This window comes from Pipistrellus hanaki, assembly GCF_964339955.1.
Source record: "Pipistrellus hanaki genome assembly, chromosome: X".
NCBI classification, from domain to species: Eukaryota; Metazoa; Chordata; class Mammalia; order Chiroptera; family Vespertilionidae; genus Pipistrellus; species Pipistrellus hanaki.
The window spans coordinates 57,037,330-57,052,204 of record NC_140524.1 but is presented as its reverse complement, the minus strand read 5'-3'; the positions used below and the strand labels follow the sequence as shown (position 1 = coordinate 57,052,204).

General features: G+C 41.6%; 1 long non-coding RNA gene across 1 annotated transcript; it reads left to right on the top strand.

Moving 5' to 3' along the window:
• The first annotated feature begins 5,437 nt into the window (after positions 1-5,437).
• LOC311615069 lies at positions 5,438-12,349 on the top strand. The gene is made up of 2 exons (XR_014793729.1): positions 5,438-5,673; positions 11,094-12,349. It is a non-coding gene; the product is annotated as an uncharacterized lncRNA (long non-coding RNA).
• The last annotated feature ends 2,526 nt before the right edge of the window (positions 12,350-14,875 follow it).

The following is a 14,875-nucleotide window of genomic DNA, read 5'->3' as shown; positions in this document are numbered from 1 at the left end:
TATATGCACTCCTATGTTCATAGCAGCACAATGTACAATAGCTAAGATTTGGAAACAGCTTATGTGCCCATCAGCAGATAAGTGGATTAGAAAACTGTGGTACATCTACACAATGGAATACTACAGTGCAGTAAAAAAGAAGAAATTCTTACCCTTTGCAACAGCATGGATGGAACTGTAGACAATTATGTTAAGTGAAATAAGCCAGTCAGAGAAAGATAAGTATCTCATGATCTCACTCATTTAATGAATAACATAAACTGATGAACAAAAACAGATCCAGAGACAGACAAGCATCAATTAGATTATGAAACCTAAGAGGGAAGCAATGGAGTCAAGACAGGCAGTCATCAAATAGCTTATAAGGGGTAAGGGGAAGAGATCAACCAAAGGACTTGTATGCATCCCTATGAGCCTAACCAATGGACACAGACAACAGGGCGAGGGGTGTCAGGGCATGAGTGGAGGGGTTAGGGGGATGATGAGGGGATGAGGACTCATATGTAATACCTTAATCAATAAAAAAATTACAAAAAAGAGACTCTAAGAATGTCTAATCAAATATCCGGCTAAATACAAGTATAGGATACTTGAGTTTTCAAAAATAATATGATGTTTTATTTATTAGTTTTTGTTTAGTAACATATATTTTATTTAGGATATTATGTATATTCTTATAAAGATGTGTTTAATATTTTTCTTTTTCTTAAAGATTTAAAAATAATTTTTAATTTTCAATTACGTTAATATACAATATTATATTAGTTTCATGTATGCAACAGAGTGATTAGGGAATTATATAACTTAAAAAGTTGTCAGCTTGATAAGAGCACTACCCATCAGACACCGTACACAGTTATTACAATATTATGGACTGTATTTTCCATGCTGTATCTTACATCCCAGTGACAATTTTAATAACTGGAAGTTTGCATATCTTAATCCCTTTCCCTTTTGCACCTATTCTTCCAAAATTCCTTTCTATCTGGCAACCATCATTCAATCTTTTTACACAGCAAAAAGCTTACAGTAGCTTTCAGGGTCACTTTCATAAGGAGAAACTCTGATCTGCAACACACTGAAGAATAATGATTACAACAAAGAAGCAAAATCTGAAATAACTTTTTAGTATCAATATTTCTGTTTCTATAAACTTGCCCCTAAGTTTTACCATAAAGATAAAAAGAATTAGAATAATAATTGAATGATCATCATCACCTGCATTACCACCATTTGCCCACCATGCAGAACTGAAATATCATTGCTGACATGTACACATAAGGAACTGTTTGACATAGAAATTGGAACTGAAAAGAACTGTTGCCCCAGAATGAAAGTCACTACAGACTGATTCATTTGCCTCTCAGCATAACCATTATTGCTTGTCTCAATTTTGGTTCTTATAAGTGTATTTCTAATTGCACATGATCTCACTGATCTAGGGGAAATGATGAACAACATAGACCGATGAACAAGAACAGACCCGGAGTCAGGGAAGCATCATCAGATTGTCGGACCTCAGAGGGAAGGTAGAGGAGGGTGGGGGTAAGGGGGAGAGATCAACCAAAGGACTTGTGTGCATGCATGTGAGCCTAAGCAGTGGTCATGGACAACTGGGCGTTGGAGGCATGCCTGGGGAGGGGTTTGGGATGGGAATGGGGGGATGAGGACAAATATGTGATACCGGTACCTTAATCAACAAAGAAATTAAAAAAAAATCATCATTGCCGAAACCGGTTTGGCTCAGTGGATAGAGCGTCAGCCTGAGGACTGAAAGGTCCTGGGTTTGATTCTGGTCGAGGGCATGTACCTTGGTTGCTGGCACATCCCCAGTAGGGGGTGTGCAAGAGGCAGCTGATCGATGATTCTCTCTCATTGATGTTTCTAACTTCCTCTCTCTCTCTCTTACTCTCTGTAAAAAATCAATAAAATATATTTTTAAAAAATTAAAAAATCATCAGTGTAGGGTATATAAAAGTGGCAATGCACATATGCTTGATATTGGGCCCAACTGTTTTGGTGATTTAGTTGAAGTTATCCTTGCTAACAGCTTACCACTCAAAAGGACAGCATTTTTATTATTATTATTTTTTAATTGCAATAGGGTTCTTTATTTTTTGTTGTTTTCCTTGAATGTCAGTATAATTATAAAAGAAGAATTAAGGCTTTTAGACACGTAATAACTAAGAGCTTTTGGACACTACATACTCTATGTCTGATGAATGTCCACTGAAGCTTCCTGTGGTGTTCTCAATGAAATATAATAAAGCAACTATAAATTGAACAAGTAGTTTGAAAAATAAAAGGGTCACAGAAGAATAACTAGCTGTTCCATCCATGTCAGTTACACTTCAGCCTATTGTTGGGGATAGTCTTTAGGCTCAGTTGAGTAGACACTGGCATTTATTTATTATCATGAATAGCAAAATATTCTTCTTCTGGTCTTAAAAACACTCTTTTTATTTTTTTTATTTATTTCAGAGAGGAAGGAGAGAGAGAGAGAGAGAGAGAGAGAGAGAGAGAGAGAGAGAGAGAGAGAGAGAGAGAGAGAGAGAGAAGCGCTAGAAACATCATTGATGAGAGAATTATTAATTGGCTGCCTTCTGCATGTGCACTTGACCAGAATCAAACCTGGGAACTTTCAGTCTGCAGGTCGATGCTCTATCCACTGAGCCAAACTAGCTAGGGCTTAAGAGTACTTCTTTACCACAGATACAGTGATGTCTGCCAGTTTTCTTTATTATAAAGGCAATGTAATTAAATTGCAATTTAATTACAACCTTTGCAATTAAATAACTAGTAATTTATAGGTAGCTAGTTTGAGAGTGTATATCCTTCTCCCTAGCACACTTAAAAAAAAAACCCATACAATTACCTGTAGAATGTATTGTTTTTCTGAATCAGTTATTAATATGATAGCTATATAAATCATGATTTTCTATAATCCTCCATTCCTAAGGTGGAATTTTATTGGTTTTAATTTTAGTAAGTCATATTGCCATTGGTGAGAAAGAAATTGTAATGGGTTTCATTTCTGTGAAGTCAACCACACATCAAAACTTACTTATAAGCAATATTCAGGTTCTATTTTTTTTAATTTTTGTTTCTATATTTTTATTTTAAAATGTCACATCATAACTGGATTGCTGTGGATTAGTCAACTGATTAATTATTTTGATTTGATTGGGGAGAAAGTGATTAATCAACATAAGCCAGAGTAAAAGTTATCTAGTACATTAATTATAATTATGAAGCTTGGAATTCCAACTCATTTTGTGTGGGGGTTTCTTTTCTATAATATTTTGCAGGAAAACCTATTATCATTATCATGATTACTCCCTTTCTTTTGCCAACCATAGGAGGCTATTTGTGAAGTAATTTGACTACTTGAACTAAAGTTTTGTTGTTGTTGTTGTTGATTTTGTTGTTGTTTTTTTACCTAATGTCCCAGTTAGGGTCAGTAAGGATTCCATTGTGATGATTAACCAATGACTAATTAGAAATAAACCGATTTTACATGATTTTTATAAATAAATGGAGAATAGCTATCATCTGGATATTTGTGGGAGGAAGAACAAAGAATATAGCTTCTTAGTTTTAGAGTAATTATATTCTTAAGGAATATAATAATTTATTCCCTTATACATTTAGAGACTCATTTTTTCAATGTTTGCTATTTCAAAATGCACATAGACTTCTTTGTTATGCTTATTACTGAACGACACAATATTTCTATGACATTAGAATGTAGTTTTTCAACAATTTTACTGGCGATGATTCAGTTCTAAAATTAACTAATAATGACAATTTATTTATTTAGAAGTAATAACTTGTTAAAAAATCAGTGCCTGTTCTAGTTCATTAAAGTTTAGAAGAGACCTCCCTTAACCATAATATGTTTTTTATAATGCGTTACTCCTGGATTCAAATTGTTTAGATGAAATGGTTTTAAAAAATATTCATTTACCATAAAATATGGTTATATCAGAGCTCTCAAGAAAGCAAACGGTTCCATTCTGGCTTTTTGAAACAGGAAACAAATTTATTAAAGAAAATTTAGCAGTTAATAGAATTGTTAGAAGTGCCAGATATGTGGACTTGAAGAAAAGCTTCCAATAACAATAGGAGAACCACACTGTAGGACTGGACATATGAGGAAACTGCTGCTGCTGCCACAACTGTTCTGCCCACACACAAGTTTCTAGGAACTCAGATTTATTGCGACTGGTATAACTCACTGACAAAACTGTTGAGTCAGCCCCTCTGATAGGGACAGGACTTCATTGGAAGCCAGGGACTGGAAGAAGACACAAGCAGCCGCAGGTAGGTGGGACATGCTTTATTGCAAACAAAGCAGCCAGCCATCGGGTGTTCAGGAGCTCGTTTTATACTAGCTCAAAGGAGGCTTCTTGCCAATTGGTGACATCAGCGTTAAAACAGGTGGGTTATATTAAGAGTGCGCCTTCGCAGTGTGTATACTGATGATACTGCTGTGTCATTGCCTTTGCACAAGCTTATGGCAAATGGGTTTTTAACATCTGTGTACTCTGGTCAGGGCGCCCACAATTTCCCACTACTGAGGCCAGAACAATGCATGGCCCCCTCAGAGCCAATTTCCTCTCACTACTTAATTCTGAAGTCACAAGTTGATGGAGCTGCAAAATCATATTAAGTACAGCCTCGCTTAAAGGTAGACTAGGAAAATGAAGTTTTCTGGATTCTACATTGGGAAAGTGGTCATCAATATGCGAGACACCATCAAAACATGAAGATGGTGTTCAAATGATGGACAGCCTCGAATGACAGATAACATCTGTATGCAATATTCTACAAAGAAGACGCAATTGCTTGCTACCAAGTGGACACACACGCATGTGCGCATACACATTTCCACTACATAAAGAATAGAAAGGCAGCCCAGAGTTCCAGATGTTTTGCTTGGTATCTGGATGGCTTGGATAAGATAGCTAACCCCTCTAAGCTATAGTTTTCTCTTTGAGATGGAAATAACACTAGCACCTACCTCATAGGGATTTACTTAGTATTAAATAAAATTACTCATTAATTCTTCTAGCACTCTGCTTATAGTAATGCGATGTGAAAGTAAGCTTTTATATTTGATTAACAGTTCTCAAATCAGTCCCTTCTCTCTCTCTTTGGAGAAAAAGAAGCAGAGAAAGAAGATTGTGGGAAACTGTACTCCCAGATATGCACCTGGATGGCCTAAGATACATTGTTTCTACAACTCATGACAGTTATTGCTCAAGCTCTGCTTATCGAACATCCTGCGGTTGGGACACAGCTGCACCACAGGATGCTCTCTGTTGAGATAACCTATTCCTGACACCTGCGGTTTAGTTGCTTAGCTACCCGCTGATGTCCTTGGAGGAACTTCCTCATTCTCCCTGACTATATCTGCCCTCTTTTACCCTGCAATAAACAAGACTTGATCAGAAAGCCTGTCTTGTCTCCATCTCTTGTGTCTCTTGTCCCCTCATTCTCACTCCCCGTCCAGGGTCCACGTTGACTTACCCACGGGCCGGGGCAAGTGGCGCCCAACATGGGCCAGAGCATGGGGGATTCCGTGAAGAATGCTGTTCAGAGAAGCGGGCAAAAGAGGAACTAATAGGAGGACGAGATTAAACGGGAACCTGCCGTTTCTTCTGAACCTCGGTAAGTTGAACAGCGTTTATGGGACAAGAAATAAGTCAGCATGAAGGACTCAAAAAGGCTTTAAAGGCACGAGGGGTAAAGGTTTCTGTAAAACAATTATTAAGATATTTTGATTATATTAAGGATGTTTGTCCATGGTTTCCGCAAGAAGGTACTATTGATGACAAAAGATGGAAATGTGTAGGGGACGCCCTTAAAGACTATTATCAGACTTTTGGTCCGGAGAAGGTCCCAATCACTGCTTTCTCTTACTGGAATCTCATAGATGAAATTTTATCTCAAAAACAAAAAGACCCATTTGTAGCAGGGGCGATTGAGGCAGGGGAAGAAGTACTGAGACAGGAGGGGAGAAAGGGTAAAGCTTTCCCCAAATTTAAAAATTCTAAACCCAAGGAGGAGGAGGATTTAATGTCATTTGATAGTGAGGACGACAGTCCTCACCCCAAAAAGGAAAAAGACTCACAAGTAAAACCTCAAGAACAGGGCGCCTCCATCACGGAGAGGCCAGCAAAAACCCCTAGTCATACCCTCAGGCCCCCGTCTCCCTCCAGTGATAAGTGATCTCTGGGGGCTCGACCTAAGGAAAGGAAACTTTATCCCCCTCCTTAAACAAGTCCTCCCGGTCTCCGATGACTTAGGAGACAATGACTGGGCTGATCTTGAGGAGGAGGTAGCCAAATACCATAATCCTGTCTGGCCACCCCTAGCCCAGGGTCCTCCTCCCTATACCCCTGCACCTAGTGCGCCTGCCTTGGCATGTCCTGCCATAGACCCTCAAAAATAACTCTGGAACAAAATTCAATTCTTAAAAGGTTCCTCTGATAAAATTAGGAAAAGAACATCAAGAACTAATCCAGCAACTCGAAGAATTAAAGACAGGCAAAGCAGAGGAAAATAACAATATGGAGCCCAAGCCTAAGATTCAACCTAAACCTGAGGTTTCTATGGAGCATGAGGATCTATAGGCTTTCCCCGTTACAGAGACCACTGATGCTCAAGGGCAGGTCTGGAGACACCATAATGGTTTTGACTTTAAAGTTAAAAAAGAAATCAAGACAGCTGTAGCCCAGTATGGTGCTACTGCACCCTATACCATGGCTATTGTGGAATCAGTAGCAGAAAATTGGCTCACCCCTGGAGCTTGGTGGTCCTTGGCCCGCGCCACCCTATCGGGCAGCGACTACTTATTATGGAAATCAGAGTATGTAGAAAATTACCACGACACTGCTAGACGCAATGCGCAGGCTGGAAATAACTGGAGATATTATATGTTACTTGGAGAGGGGGATTATACTACCATGACCAACAAATGCAGTTTGATGCAGGCCTCTTTGCTCAAATCCAGGCGGCAGCTACTGAGGCTTGGAGAAAAATACCCTCTAAAGGGGACGTGAGCGCCTCACTCACTGGTATCAAGCAAGGGCCCGACGAGCCGTTTGCTGACTTTGTCCACCGCCTCATTACAGCTGCAGGTAGAATTTTCGGTAGTGCTGAGGCGGGGACTGATTTCATTAAACAACTTGCTTTTGAGAACGCTAACGCGGCATGTCAAGCAGCCATTCGCCCTTATAAAAAGAAAACTGATTTATCTGGCTACATCCGCCTTTGCTCAGATATAGGAGCCGCCTATCAGCAGGGTCTTGCTATGGCTGCTGCCATGCAAGGTTACACAGTCAGACAGATCTTATCTCACCAGAACAGAAATAAGTGTTTCAGCTGTGGGGAAACTGGTCATTTTGCAAAGGATTGCAAAGCAGGTAAAACAGCAACCTCTAAGTCATCTGCCCTAGATGTAAGAGGGGAAAACATTGGGCTAAGGAATGTAGATCAAAAAAAGGATGCCCAGGGCCAACCCCTCCCTATGCCACAAAGTCAGAACCAGGGAAACGGGAATGGGGCCCAGCCCCAGGTCCCCAAACACAAACAAATTTATGGGGCAGTCAGCTTCGTTCAGGCGACCAACAATCCCTTTCAGGCCTCCTCCGGGCAACAGCAGGAAGTGCCGGATTGGACCTCAGTTCCACCACCCATACAGTCTTACCTCCAGAGATGGGGGTACAGGCGCTTCCGACGGGGGTATTTGGGTCCTTACCTAAAGAAACCTTTGGACTCATAGTTGGTAGAAGTAGTAGCACTATGAGCGGACTTCTAGTATCCCCCAGAGTAATTGATAATTACTATACTGGAGAAATCAAAGTAATGGTCTCCTCCCCTAAAAATATTAATACTATACCCTCAGGTCAGAGATTTGCTCAGCTATTACTCATTCCTCTCGTCTCTACTGCTAACAAAGCGCACACTGACGCCCGGGGCACTCAGGGATTTGGTTCCTCTGATGTCTATTGGTCTGAAGTACTTTCCACCCAAAAGCCCCTAATGACTTTATGGTTAGATGGGAAAGAGTTTTCTGGCATAGTTGACCCGGGTGCTGATGTAACTATCATAAAAGGGGAAGATTGGCACCAAGCATGGCCAGAAGAAGACACTCTTACTCACCTCAAAGGTATAGGACAAAGTAGAAACCCCAAGAGAAGCTCCAAAGTTCTGACTTGGAAGGACCAGGAAGGTAACCAAGGTACTATCCAGCCCTATATTATCACTGGGCTCCCCATCAATTTGTGGAGAAGAGATTTACTAGCTCAGCTAGGGATGATCATTTGTAGCCCTAATGAAATTGTCACTTTTCAAATGTTTAAACAAGGATATGTACGGGGGAAGGGATTAGGAAGAAATTCCACAGGTATTACTCACCCCATTGAGCCAGTTCCGCGACCCCCTCGGGCAGGACTCGGCCATTTTCCATAGGGGTCATTGACACTCCTGCAGGCCATGCTGACAAGATTACCTGGCTTTCAGATGATCCAGTATGGGTCGATCAATGGCCCCTGTCCCATGAAAAATTGTTCGAAGCCCAGCAGCTGGTGCAGGAACAGCTTCAAGCTGGTCACATTATCCCCAGCAATTCCCCTTGGAATACTCCCATTTTTGTCATTAAAAAGAAGTCAGGAAAGTGGAGACTTCTCCAGGATCTTAGAGCAGTTAATAAAACCATGGTCTTAATGGGAGCCTTACAACCAGGCCTTCCCTCCCTCGTAGCTATACCCCTTGGGTACTACAAAATTATAATATACTTAAAAGATTGTTTTTTCACCATCCCCTTACACCCTGATGACCAAAAACGCTTCGCATTTAGTCTCCCCTCCATTAATTTTTATGCCCCAATACAGAGGTTCCAGTGGCAAGTCCTCCCTCAGGGCATGGCAAATAGCCCTACGCTATGCCAGTCTTTTGTAGCCTCGGCCATTCAATCTATTCGAGACCATTGGCCTAACATATATCATTCATTATATAAGTTATATATATTATATATAACTCATTATATAAGGGGAAAATTGGAGAAGTTCTAAGTTGCTATGCTGATCTCCAGCAGGCACTAAAATCTCATGGCTTACAAATTGCTCCTGATAAAGTCCAACTAGAAGACCCTTATACTTTCCTTGGCTTCCAAATGAGAGGGTCCACTATTTCCTCTCAGAAACTAACCCTTAGACTAGACGGTTTAAAAACTTTAAATGATTTCCAAAAACTATTAGGAGATATCAATTGGCTTATGCCTTATTTAAAGCTTTCTAAACATGAACTTAAGCCTTTATATGATATCCTCCAAGGAGACAGCCGTCCCACCTCACCGAGGGAACTTACTGATGAAGGGCGTAAAGCCATTGCCACAGTGCAACAGGCTATCCAAAATCAGACCATCACCTTTATGGACTATGATTCTCCACTACAATACATCATATGCAGGACCACCCTCTCCCCCACTGCAGTTTTCTGGCAGACAGCGCCTCTTATGTGGGTTCATCTCCCAGCATCCCCTAAACGGGTCTTAAACCGTTACTATAGAGCCGACCTGATCATGATGGGTAGAGATCATGGCAAGCGTTACTTTGGAAAGGAACCTAACATTATCATTCAACCTTATTCCAAAGAACAAATAGACTGGCTAATACAAGCTACCAAGTTCTGGCCAATCGCTCTTGCCTCCTACACGGGCTCCCTAGATAATCAGTATCCTCCAGACAAGCTCATTGATTTTGCCAATAGACATGATTTTATCTTTCCAAAAATCACTTCCACAAAACCTCTACCCGAGGCCTTGTCCATTTTCACAGATGGTTCCTCTAGAGCACATGTGTCAAACACACGGCCCGCGGGCCAAATCCAGCCCGCCAGGCCTTGCAATGTGGCCCGCACCGCGCTGTCATCACTGCACTCCGCTGTCAGTTTATGACATTGTCAGTTTATGACTGTTCAGTAAACCATTCGGCCCGCGATTTAGGCTGGATTTTAGATTTTGGCCCCTTCTCTGATTGAGTTCGACACCCCTACTCTAGAGGCATAGCTGCCTATGTTTGGGACTCTAACACTATCCAATTTCAGACCAGTAGCTCTTCTGCCCAAATAACCGAGCTGCACGCTGTCATAGCAGTTTTTTCAGCCTTCCCCACGCAGGCCTTTAATCTATACACAGATAGCACTTATATCGCCCAGGCCGTACCCCAATTAGAAACGTGGGGACAAATAAAACATAGCTCTAAGGCTGGTAAACTATTTAGCCAATTACAAGATTTGATAAAAAAAAAAAAAAAAAAAAAAAAAAAAAAAAAAAAAAAAAAAGGTCTGAGTCCTTTTTTATCGGACACCTTCGTGCCCATTCTAACCTGCCTGGGCCGCTGACAGCAGGTAATCAGTTAGCAGACCTGGCCACCCATCCCTCCACATCAGCCTACTCACTAACTATGGATAGCCCCTCCCAAATAAGCCCATCAATTACATCATCTTAACGCCCGCACTCTTCGGCTTATGTTTAATATTACCAGAGAACAAGCTAGACAAATTGTTAAAACCTGCCCTATTTGTGCTCTACGTCTACCTACCCCTCACCTGGGGGTAAACCCACGCGGCTTAATTCCTAATACATTGTGGCAAATGGATGTCACACACTTCCCTGAATTTAGAAATCTCAAATATATACATGTCAGCATTGACACTTATAGTGGGTTTATATTCTCAACTCTACAAACCGGAGAGGCTACAAAACATATAATAGCTCACCTCTTGACTGCCTTCTCAGTTCTCGGCTGCCCCCAACAAATCAAACTGATAATGGTCCTGGTTACACTAGCTCCGGTTTCTGAAAATTCTGCAAACAAATGAACATTACCCACATAACAGGCATCTCATATAACCCTCAAGGTCAAGGTACTGTAGAGAGAGCTAACCTCACCCTCAAAATTACTATAGATAAAATAAAAAAGAGGGAATGGTACCCCATCAAGGGGTCCCCCAGAAATCTAATCTCACATGCACTTTTTATTCTTAATTTTTTTTAAACTTGGATGCTAATGGGTCATCGGCAGCTACCCGATTTTGGAAGACAGAAACTAAGACACAATTCGCTTCCGTAATGTGGAAGGATCCCCTGAACAACTCATGGCACAGGCCAGACCCAGTGCTTATCTGGGGCCGAGGATCCGTATGCATCTACTCCAAAGAAATGAAATCGGCCAGATGGCTCCCTGAACGCTTAGTAAAACAAGTAGATAAGAACATTGAGAATGATGACAACTTAACAGACTCCAGGGAAGAAGACTCTCCCTGAGATGAGTTTCTCTTTATCCACAGGTCATGGGAATAACTACCCAGATCCTAATACAAGGAATACTGTCCATCCTGATACCTATGGTGGACTGGAACCCCCGATAAGCAAGCAAGAGCTACCCTTGAAGCTTCTTGGGAACCCTTGCGACTGCAGAGAAGGAACGCTGCTGCTTCTACGCCAACAAATCTGGAATCGTCTGAGACAAGATCAAGAAATTACAGGAAGACCTAATAAAGAGGCGAAGGGAGCTGTTCGAGAACCCCCTTTGGAGTGGGCGGAATGGATTCCTCCCCTACCTCCTTCCCTTGTTAGGACCCCTGCTTGGTTTACTTATCCTACTATCACTAGGCCCCCTTTTATTCAACAAACTCATGGCATTTCTTAATCAGCAAAAAGAAGCCATCAAAATGAAACCCATACAGGTCCATTACCACAAACTTGAAATGGCCGACAGGGACATATACATGGAGACTTACTCAGATGCTGTCTGAAAGTAAAACTCTTCTCCCGTATCCTTGGTGAGCTGGGCTGGTTAGCCAATGACGGCCAACTGGAGACTATACCCGAAAAACACAATAAGACCTCCGTACAACCTAAGACAGGCGCTGGGCCAAAAGCTGCCCAGTTAGCCCATGACTGGTAAGATGCATAGAGGCCGGGTATATGCGATCTCCCGACCTAAGACAGGCACAGTCCCCTCAAGGAGCGTTCCCTGGCCAATATAAAATAAAAAAGGGGGACCTGTGGGAAACTGTACTCCCAGATATGCACCTGGATGGCCTAAGATACATTGTTTCTACAACTCATGACAGTTATTGCTCAAGCTCTGCTTATCGAACATCCTGCGGTTGGGACACAGCTGCACAACAGGATGTTCTCTGTTGAGATAACCTATTCCTGACACCTGCGGTTTAGTTGCTTAGCTACCCGCTGATGTCCTTGGAGGAACTTCCTCATTCTCCCTGACTATATCTGCCCTCTTTTACCCTGCAATAAACGAGACTTGATCAGAAAGCCTGTCTTGTCTCCATCTCTTGTGTCTCTTGTCCCCTCATTCTCACTCCCCCTCTAGGGTCCACGTTGACTTACCTGCGGGCTGGGGCAAAAGATAAAATTACATGTGAGATAGACATTTATCTAGGGTTTCCAGGCAAGATTTACACAGTGCATTCAAGGAACAGGCAGAAAACACTCTTTCTGGACCTTAATAAATACAATAAAGAGTAGGAGAAGGTGATGTCAGATCAAACAACATTCTAATTCATAAGAGGTTTTTGAATCCCAAGGTAATGACTTTGTTTTTAACTTTGATTCAACATAAAAAAATTAGAGTCTCCCAACTTCTAGTAGCTTTTACTTTCTAAAAATAATGACAATAAACTTTGGACAAACATAAAGCAACAATAAAAACAGTAGTTTGAAAGCACTGAATAAAACCCAAAGCAAATGGAAATTAGAGTCGATTTAACCCTTGAAGAAAGGAGACCAGATTGGGTAAGATCCACACTTATTTCGCTCTTCCTTTGGAAGACTCCCCAATTCACACCCATCTGGAGTGCGGACTTCAGAAAGAATGAGAGAACAGAGTTATGGATGGAAATAACGAGAAGATATTCTCAAAAGAAGACTGACAGATCTCAGACGGGGCTGGAAAAGATTAACCAAACAACATATATGTGTACACGCATAGCCCAGGGACACAGACAATAATGTGGTGAAGACCTGGTGTGGGGGAAATGGGGAATATTTCTGTAATATTGTCAACAATAACAAAAGAAAAGAAAGCATGGCAAATTTAAAGACAGGACAATAGAGGAATGACACCAGTGTTAGACCAGTGGGGTTAGAGCGGACCTGGGTACTTGGGTTCTGGCTAGGAGAGAATTCAGGCCAAGACTCAAACTATAAGAGAACATTTATGTATAAAACCACAGAGGTGGAAGAAGTAATTCATAGGGGGTGGGGGAAAGGGCTTAGGAAACACATTATAAAAGGACAGGAAGGGCCCTGGAGCTTGGAAGGTAATGGTATGGAGCCTGTGAGCATAGGGAGGTAGAAGAGAAAGGCTCAGGCACCTGTATGCTCCTCGGAGCGGGGTGGGGCTGGGGGAGGGAAGCACACTAGGTTCTCAGTTCTATGGGTTTTAAGGGTGGAGATTTTAGGGGCAGTTCCGAGGAGGATCTCAATGGAATATTCAGCAGTTTTCCAGGTGTGTCCTTGATTGGTGGGAAGGGGGCAGAGGGTCATTATCCAATGTTGCTGGTCCTGAGGTCAGCATGGCTGTTTTGGTTGCTTTTCTGGGACTGGAGCTGAAATACAACTGAGGGCCACATGTTATCTCTAGGGAGGAAAGGTCAGGGGGTCCAAACTGCATGACCACGATATGCTAAGGTCATCCTAGGTGCGAGCATCCCACCCTACAATTGTCCTTTGCTGGGCACCTGGGGCTTTCCACCCTGGTGACCTCTGTACATGCCCTATCGTCCTTGCTCTGCTCATGTCTGTCAACTGCCTACCACAGGGTGCGGGTAGGGAAGATCAAAGTGACTTTCCTGCTTTCTCAAATTCCTTCAGTTTAAAATACTCAATGTGCCAAGGTGCCATATTTGGGGGTAGCATGTCCTGAACCCCATCATTAGGATGGTGATTAGCCTCTGGAGCCAGGCTCACCATGTTTGAATTCCAGCTCCAACACTTTCTGACTTTGCGACTTGAGTGAGGCTCTTTAACCTATCTATGCCTCACTTATTTAATGAAATAGAGATAATAATAGAGCCTATTCAATAGGGTTCTTAGGAAGATTAATTCTAAAAGTGCATAGAACTGTAGTGGAACAGAGTACTAGGTGTAGTGGTTAATGATGCAGATTTTTTTCAATAGGTGGAGTTACACATATGTTGATATATATGTGATTTGATATGTACGCTATTTTGTTGTATTGACAGCAAGCTTCAGAACTTCACATGTCAAATTTGCTGAAGGTGTTAACATCATAGATATTTTTACGCTTAAAAATGTTGAACTTCAAGCCAAAAAAAAGTGCATTTGCAGGAAGTTTTAATTCATCATTTAATTGGGGGGGGGGGAGTTATCGTATACTTTGGGAAGCTTATGGTGAACATGCCCCATCTCAAGATACTTGTGAACACTTGTTTAAATGCTTTAAAAGTGAAGATTTTGATGTGAGAGTCAAAGATGGTCCAGGTCAACCGAAAAAGTTTGAAGACCAACAATTACAAGCATTATTGAATGAAGATGCATGTCAAACTCAAAAACAACTTGCAGAAAGATTAAACGCTGCTCAGCAAACAATTTCTGGTCGTTTACAAGCAGTGGGAAAGATTTTAAAGGAAGGAAGATGGGTGCCACATCAACTGAAGGAAAGATAAATGGAAAACCGAAAGGGCATCAGTAAAATGTTGCTTCAACAGCACGAAAGAAAGTTCTTTTTGCATCGAATTGTGACTACCGATGAAAAGTGGATTTACTTTGAGAATCCCAAAGGCACAAAATCATGGGTTGATCCAGGTCAACCATCAA